Here is a 10,011-nt window from a genome sequence, read left to right as displayed (position 1 = left end):
TTTTAATAACTAGATCTTTATCCAGCTTATACAGTTGAAGAATTCCATAACATAAAACATTTCTGTACCTTTAAATTTAGAAACATTATTTACAATTAACACAGTGAATAGATATTAATAGTAACCTATATCATATGCTATTGACAGATATTGAATACAATAAATAATGTTTTAGAGAAAATGTAGAGTTGCGTTTCATTAACTCTAACCAGAAGTGTCAGATATACTACTGATATTTTTCTTCAAGTTTTTTGTGCGTATTTTTCAATTAACTTATTCTCAATATGTTAAATCAAGTATACAGTAAAAAAAAAATGTTATTTCATTATTTAAATTTTTCAGTTTTTTGTTGTAGTATTTTCTTTGAATGTTTGCTGCCGGTTTTTTTTTATACAGGTATACGAAACGTGCGGTAACCACGTTCAAGACGAATTATACGATCATTTGGTGTTCCAAAAAATCTAATTTACAGTACAAGTTGAGACGGAGAAGGAAAAAAATAATGTTTACTTACGAGTAATATTTTGCCTCGCTTTGGACAGCTGAAATGACGGCAAGTGCTCTTCCATTGCAAACTTTTTCCTTTTCTTAGATATTTTTTGCAATTCCCATTGGACTAATTTTCGCTTCAGACAGTAATTACTCGAGCAGCGTTTAGTTTACAGGTTTCTTAGCAGACAGTTTCTCTCAAAATCTTTTTTTTCTCACCGTCCCGCATCTTTTTACCGGTAAGCCGTATGGGGGTAGTGGACGCGGTGCAAAACGAAAATGTCTCTCACAAGAGAATTTAAAAATAATTAATTGCCCTCGGGGTTTGCATGTTTTGCGCACACTATGACCACCGAGTGTTTCCTTAGTAATGAACAATTTTAACTACACTTATTCTTCTTTATTCTTCATAATTACGGAGTTGTGCACGAGCAGTAAACCCTTGTACCAGCTATTGCTACAAATCACAACACTATCAACTATATTGAGGTAAATTAATAAATAACCATCCTCTCATCCATCAATAAAATGGATAATTATGCTATTTTAAAATGTGTGACATTCTTAATAAAGTAGTTAACCTAAATACATATTTCGATTTTAATTTAGTTTCTATACAGTACAATAACCGCTTTCATAAACTCCCAACAATACTGGCTTTTTTGTAGGAAAGACCCATATAAAGACGTTTGAATAATGGATATTACTTATTTGGATAAGTATACTTCGGCGTTATCAGTAATATGCGCATCTAAAAATGTTCAAACTAATGGCAACTAGCGGAATTTCTGTGCAGGTTCGTAGTCAGCATAAAAAGTACTATCGATTAAAAAAAAGTAAAAGAAAAGAGTAAGTTTGTTTCAAAATAAAAATAATTTAACAAAGCAAACTATTATTTAAAACTTAATTTTAATTAAAATATTTGAAAGATTGTTACACCATTTCATATAATAATGTGAACCAATGACCTATTTAAGATTAATATTTGCAGTAATAATATTATACACATTTTGTAAAAATTCTCTTAAAACCTAGTTAACATGCTAATACAATTTTATAAGGATCTCTCTATGTAATTATTTTTTTTATAGTACTAATTAAACAAAATTCATATATTTCTGTTATTTATTTTTTTTTGATGTAGACGCCCATACATAAATATTAATGTGCATACACATAAATATAGATACATTTCATACACCTAAACATGGATTTACTATAACGTATAGCTCTTACCGTTAATAAATCATGCCTTGGGCCGAGCTTGCAGGGCTTATCCGAATTCCTAAGATTTACGGTTGCCCAAAGGTAACCATTCTAACTCGTGTTATTATGCCATCCTGGATGTTAATTACCTTACCAAGCTGTCGGTATATTAAAACGTGATATATTGCGAAATGAAATTAGCAACCAAACAACTGACCCTCTTTTTGTAATTTTGCTACGTGTATTGGAAATACTCAATTTTAATTAAAGTATGTTTCATTAAAGTTTCCGCTCAAAATACAATTATTCGAAGGTTCTCCTTTTTTTAATAACGTTGTTTAGTATTAAAAAGAGCAATCAAACAAACAACGATTTAAAAATAATACTTAAACATTATAGAATCTGACAATGGAAAGATTATAGTTTGTTTTTTAGGACAATATTCATTCGATGAATAAAGTTTCCCTGTTCTTGAAATTCAAAATTATTTTTGGAATATTGAATCTTAATACTTTTTTAAAACTTTTTTAAGTGTTGAATATTTTATGACTGTTAAAAAAATAGACTAACAGGTAGACATCAAATTTGTATATAAATAATTATTTCAAAAAATACTTTTTTAGTACTATAGTTATTATTGTTAAACTCATGGTGATAAAATGATTAATAAAATCAAAAATATTTATTTCTAACAGACACTTTCACCCATTATGCTTTATTTATAGTATATATTTGATTTCTACAATTAAAAAAGTGTTCGCGGGTTAACAATATTTATTAAATAATAGATTAGAGTAATAATATTGTACAAATGATAAAATAAATTATTATGTGGCGATGACAACGGCGGCAATGCAGTGGTCTAGACAGACAGTCATTATTTTAATCGAATGAACGATTCCAGTGTTGTGCGCGAAACGTAAATTGCAAAACACCGTAAAAGAATTTAAGAGAGGCAAAAGAGACCGGGATCGGAATGAAATAAAAATAAATATAATTATAATAATAAAAAGGCGTGACAGCCGGCGGTTGAGTGTGGGACGCCAGAAAAAGAAGCTGTAGGGCGAGTGTAGTGTACGATGTGTGCTAGTATAAAACGAGGCGAGACCATAAATTCTGGTAACAATATGGCTCGTTTATAGCTGCTGCGTGGCCAACTCGCTACTGCTGCTTCTGCTGTCTGTACATGTGAGTGGGGTGACGGTCGGGGCAGAAGGAAACGAGGAAGCCTGCCGGAGCCGCACGGGGGAGGTACGAAGAGGATACAAAATTTATATCGGTTTCACCGTATACTAGCTCCCTTTTTGCTCGGTGCTCCATCGTAGGTGTTCTGCCTGCGCGTACCCGGGGCAGACAACACGGCACTAGATCCCTGACTGTGGGTCCTCGACTCTATTACCGAATGGGCTACAGCCGATATAGCAAACTGTATATATATATGTATATAAATGGATAATAATAATTACATTCGCCGACGGTGTGCGGCGGCAACGGTAATAATAATAATAATGATAATAACAGCCGACAAGTCGTGTAATGGGTCTGGCGAATGTGCTACCGCGGGTGGTGTCTACCCCGATGCCAGCTCTACGGGGGCTTATAGTGATCAAAACCGCACACGGCGTTATTCTATAGTCCAACGACAATAATAATTGTAACGCCGAGGAAATTGAAAGCACCAGGTGAATGCAAGTGAAAAACGGTGTAGTTTGCAGTGATATCGCCGTGTGTTTGGTGCTCAAATGGTTAAGCGTTATCTTATTTCATCGCAATTTATCCAACGCCGCGAGACACGGACTACCAGTTAAAATAGACACAGAACACCTAGCTGATATACAGTATACCATGACTATTTACTCATATTCATTATCATGTACACCAGATCTACTTTAGTCTAATTTTAGAACTTTCAACCAAACTTTACATCTGAACATTTTTTTAAATATTTGTAGTAGGTATAAGGTGTAAATATCATAATACATCTCTCATTGAATGTAGTTACTAATTACTGATAAATTTATTTTTTACCATTGTAATTTGTGTATAAATCCGTTTTTGTTTTTACAATTTCTATCTAATACCATTGTTTATAAATATTATAGATAACCCACAGAGACAAATTTTAGTTCTGTACGCCAACACGGGACGGGCGCTAGTCAATCGTTTTCAATGAAAATGATACTATTAGGCACTAACGCCCGTACCGTGTCGGTATACAGAACTAAAATTTGCCTCTATAATATTTATAATCAATGCTAATACCTATAATATATAGATCCTATTGATATTTTTTTTGTTTTTTTCTACCAAAAAGAGTATTGGCAATAAATTGTTGCCTTGGATAGACAGGCATTTATTGGTATGTGAATTTTACATAAAAAATTCAATTTTTTCGTTCTGGTGTTGATATTTTGTATAATGATAGTATTTATAATTATTATTAATTTATAAACAACATGTTAATTTTAGTAAGGTATAATATTACGCCTTCAATAAGTATAATACAGACCTATATAAGTCCTGAAATCTGATAGCATTTTTGCCACAACAATTTAATTGTTAAATACTTTTTTATTTAATTCTTATAAGTTATATAAAGTATTTGGAATTCCATATAAATGAGTCCTATTTACTTTTTATCACAACATCTGAAAAAAACCTTTTATTATTTTTACAGTATATAATAAATTGATGCATGTTTGAAACTAAGGTCCGGTGAGTGGTGATATGAGAGAAAGGAAGGCTCGTGTCTAGGGCTATGCGTTAAGAAGTTGGAAAATACGTCAAAATCTTTCAGTAGGAATCTCTAATCATATCGTGGCCTTAATAAAACTATCCGTCCCACTAAACTATACTTTTTAAATTGCATTAAAAAAAATGTAAAACCACATTCCTAAATCCTAATAATTATAGAAATAATATATATGATTTAAGATTAAAAACATAATTTATTTTTGTTCACTAATTTAGGCGTTGCGTCGTCTGTACCAGTGTTATGTCAAAAAAGGTAACAATGACATATCATATTATTTAAAAATATTTCCAAACCATTTTCATTAATATTTATTTATTTAGTTTTACATCTTTCATTTGATCAAGTTTATTTGTATAATAAATAATTGTTTGAATAAAACGCATGTGCATACTGGACGAGCTACTATGTACACCCTTATATCAACCACAATTACTCTGTCAATTAATTCAATCTATGCTAAATTAATATTAATAATGTAAAGCAAATTTTGTGTTCAAAGAGATAATTTATTATATAAAATATATAAATATATTATATATATTAAATATAGGATCTCCTTGAACACAAAATTTGCAAACCTATGCTGACTCTATGTGTGTATTTAACTGCTGAAAACAATTCGTTTCTATGTTAACTTCTGCTTGTTGTTTGAATAACAAGACGTAGCAATTGTATATTGATAGTATATTAAAAGTCAATACTTAGACTTTAATATTTTCAGCGAACAATATGCATTATGTCGAAGCGTTCTGCAGATAAATTTTACGTTAAAACAATTACTTTTTCTAACGACTTAAACATTACTGTCATGTTCTACCATAAGTTGGACGTAACTTCAAGCTATTTCAAAAAAAAATCCGAAGGCGACCAAACACTCAAAAGGGGTTTCGCCTGGAGACTTGATGGTAGGTATTTCGAACACATACAGTTTTTATATTATGTAACATAATACAGCAATATGTTCTTCTCTCTCATTGTTATTTATAACAACTTTTTCAAAAAAAAAGAAAACTTTTATAAGAAAACTTGGAATTTTAAAAGTTGGTGAACTAATTTAAGCATTTGAGAGTCTAACAGGGCGATTTCAAATTTGGGCTTCAGAGTAGGTAATGCAAAAACCCAGCATGCTGTGTAGAAATCTCTTAATATATAATAATTTAGATACCAAATCTAAAGTCCAAATCCAATTATTACTAAATACTATTTACTAATATTATGTTTAAATTTTTTTTTTTAGATTCAAGTGCAATTATTTACACGTGGCGGTCGATCATAAATTTTCTAATAAGTATAAATAATACGAAGTAACCCGTAAGCAAAACATGTAGTAATTTATTTTAAATGTTAATAATAATTTAATTGTATACAGCTGTAAGGGTGTGGAATTAACAACAGGCGAAATAATTGTACCTAAGTTTCTCTGCTCAGTAAAATTCTTACTATTTAAATTCAAAATAAAATAATTGAAAAAATATTTTTTATAAGTCTGGTTTGTTAATTCTAGACATTTTTCTAGTGCTTGATTTGGTATAAGTAATGTATTCCTCAGACGAATTTATAAAAAGGGAGTGTAATTATTGGAAATTTTTTTTTTTTCAACTAAATCAATACATTTCTGAGTAATATATTCTGGTCTCACTTGGAAGTAAAATAAAGATACCTAAAGGTACCTACACTAAAATATCTAAACAATTGAGTTACCTCCTCTCCCCTCTACTAAGTCAAGTACTGTGTGGATTAGGTCTATGTACGATGATGCCATTTTACTCTTAATTCTCCTTTTATAAATTATTTTGGACAACCGCACAATTATAATTTATTTATTTAAATAAATTTACACATTTTAGCACTATTGTCATTTCAGATAATTGAACTAAACTACTTTAACAATTTTTTCGTTTGTAACTTCTCACTTTCGCGTTGTGGTCGTTCTCGTTATAGTTCATAAGCCTCTAACATTTTCTGCTCAGTAAAAATGAATTACTTACTTTAAAATTTGCGTCCAGTTAATCAAGTCACAACATTTTTACACTAACAAGATTTTTTTGTAAATCAAATTACCAATATCTATCCCGTGATCCTACTGGATAACCTCCTTCGTACTCTCTTATACGCAACGTCTGTCGATGCCGGGATTTTTTAGTCATTAAGTTAGTCATTAAGTTAGTCTTAAGTTAGTCTTAAGTTAGTCATTAAGTTATGCCCGGATCGGCTTCGATGCGTAAGTCCACCATTGTCTGTTGCGTGGCCGCTCAGGCTGTCGATACCGGGATATTTTAGTCATTAAGTTAGTCTTAAGTTATGCCCGGATCGGCGTCGATGCGTAAGTCCACCATTGTCTGTTTCGTGGCCGCTCAGTCTGTCGATACCGGGATATTTTAGTCATTAAGTTAGTCTTAAGTTAGTCTTAAGTTAGTCTTAAGTTAGTCATAAGTTATTCTTAGTTATGCCCGGATCGACATCAATGCGTAAGTCCTCAATTGCTTGAAACGCCCCTACCACACATTTTTGGGGTTGTACAGTAAATACAATTTGAGCATCATTGTAGATGGAGATACCACATTAAAAAAAACGAGCCAAATACTCTACCTCATAGGTGGTTTGGAAACGAGTATACAATCCCTAATACGAAGTAACCGGTAAGCAAAACATGTAGTAATTTATTTTAAATATTAATAATAATTTAATTGTATACAGCTATAAAGGTGCGGAATTAACTACAGACGAAATAATTGTACTAAGTTTCTCTGCTCAGTAAAATTCTTACAATTTAAATTCAAAATAAAATAATTGAAAAAACATTTTTTTTTATGTCTGGGTTATTATTTATAAACATTTTTCTAGTGCTTGATTTGGTATAAGTAATGTATTCCTCCTTATTGACGTTTTCCAATAAGGTACACCAACGAAATTCGAAAAAAAAACTAAAATTCATTGGCGTGTCCATAAGCCTAAGCAGGTGATAACGATAATATCACGTATTTATTATTATTTAATTCAATTTTAGGCTTTAAAGTTAAAAGAAAACTTACATCAAAATATATATTTTTTTTTACATCATTTTATCATAAAGGAAAGGTAATACAAATATTTTTTGATAAAATTTCGGGGGGGGGGTCGAACCCGGAACACCCCCTGAATACGGTCATGATATTATGGTACCGGTAGACTTTTTTAAATTTAACAGAGCATTAGTTCTTTGTTACTACGCGAATTTTGTTACGAAGGAATCAAATTAACGATTTTAATTCGTTTCAAAGGCTATATCGACGGTTAATGGTCGCGAGTCGCGACCGAACGCTCAATAATAATAATATAACAATTTAAATTGAGGAACGATTATTCTTTGTTTTATAATTTATTTATCAGTAGCTTTTAAGTTACTACTTCGTGTTAACTGACAATGAGTTCAATATAAACTTCACTCTCAAACTTCCTTTTATATATTTATTCCTTATTTTATCTAATTTCACTTCACATATCCAATTTTACATTCCCATTTCGGCAACTTCCAACAGCAACAACCACTGTTTTTTTACTTTTTTTAATTTAATATCCAACACTAAAATGTATTTTTTCATATAAAACCGTTGTGTCGTGTAACAGCCTTGTTGCCCCTTTCATCGCATCTAACCACACTTCGTTATTTCTACATCTTCTTCGAATATTCTCTTGCATAGCTGCCTAGTTACGATATCTATATCACTAAATTCGGGACTGTAAAATTGAATTAATAAATATGAACATTACCACGCAATACCATATTTATATTAATGAACTCTTTAAACGGTTGGTCGAAATGCATTAAGCACCCTACATCAGTTAAATATGCATACGATGTCATAAAGGACATTATTATAAATTATAAAGTGCGGAATTTTAATATCGTAATGCATATAATAACTACCAAACGTGCTCGTGAAAGTATTTAAATATTTTTTCCCCAACAATAGTTAATGGTAAAAAGTTAAAACACTGTGTACATGTAATGATGTACCTAAATGTTAGCTGAAGGCAGACGCCTGGTTATTATTATAATATGTTCCTTTACATTATATGCATGACCTCACGGACATCCAAAGTTTCACAATTTGTATTAATTACTCCTTTCACCCTATTCTTACCCACGGGATGACCAACACAAATACGCCACCGCTCGACTAACAAATATTTTTATCTTATGCGTGATTTACATATAATAGTAATAATAATATGGTATTATGCGTAGGATGTATGCGATAGCTGTTGCCTGTTATTATATACCATCACAACAAAGGATAACGGCCATCCTTTTTCTATAAGTTGCTTTTGTTGTTGTTGTTGGTGGTGGTATTATTATACGGGAGGGATGTCAATTTAAAAGCAAAATAAACCGAATCCGTCGAATAGCGTGAAGTATAAAAGACCAAAGAGATACAGTTAACAGGAGGGGAAAAAGGGGAAGAAGGTCTCGTTATATGAAAATATCGTGTCACGTATCGCGTAAATCATCGACTTAATGTACTGCAACGATGCATGACGGAGGTTCTGAGAGAAAACAGAGACTTAACTAATTCGAATCAACTTTGGTATGATAATGATAAGGGTTTTTTTTTACAACTAAAAGCTTCGCTAATGAACACTATTTAAAAAAAAAGATATAAAAATATTCTGGGACGGACGTGAAAAAAAGTATGGAAAAAAGAAATGAAAAAATAAAGTAAATGATATGAAGAGAGAAAAATATTGTAAGTGTAATAAATTTCGTTCGTTATTTTTCAAGATACAACCCACCCGGGCTTTCTATGCGTTTGACTGTTGGTTAATCATGCATTACGTTAATGGTGCGTAAAGAAAAATAATATATACTGATTACTGTTAAACAAATCTTGTCGACCAAAGAGTACAAACTTTACCAAACATTTTATTCGGCAAACTTTCTTTCGAGAAATATGTTTTTATATTATTATGTACACATAAGGGTTATGATTTAAAATCGAATAACCGAATAGTTCGTATAATTATTCAAATCAATAGCTCAATTATTAGTGAATTGAATAGTCTAGTGAATTAATTCCCCCAATAATATATAATATACTGTATACATATTGTGTGTTATGGCAAATGGTGAAAATATTAATATTTTCCAGCTATGGAAACTTCAAAGTAATCATTGTGAATGCAAATCGCAGAAATATATTTGTCGTGCAGAAAAGGAAAATAATGCGAACTTCAATGGAAAAGACATACAAGGAGACGCGGTTTATGCTTTCACGCGGAATGAGGAAAAGGTAATTATTTTTGTACATTTGCATATTCATAAAACATCCGTTATTCGGCAAAAGCGCAACGTCGATTTAAATTCAAAAACTTAAATTCAGTTTAAAGTTAAATACTACTATATAGATAATACAGAGACCAATATTGATATGGAAAAAAATATTTTCTAAAGCTTTCGATTCGAGTTATATATAAATACTCTGTAATTTAAAATTCGATTTACTTATATTACATTTTCTAATGTCGCAAAAGTTTTGTACAGCCTGAAATAATATTTAAGCGTTAGGTTTTTTTTAATTTAA

This window comes from Adelges cooleyi, unplaced genomic scaffold, assembly GCF_023614345.1.
Source record: "Adelges cooleyi isolate 19-005CV unplaced genomic scaffold, UGA_ACOO_1.1 ACOO_flye_CR_arks_rails_tigmint_CR_PRNA_23, whole genome shotgun sequence".
NCBI classification, from domain to species: Eukaryota; Metazoa; Arthropoda; class Insecta; order Hemiptera; family Adelgidae; genus Adelges; species Adelges cooleyi.
This window is presented reverse-complemented; position numbering follows the sequence as displayed.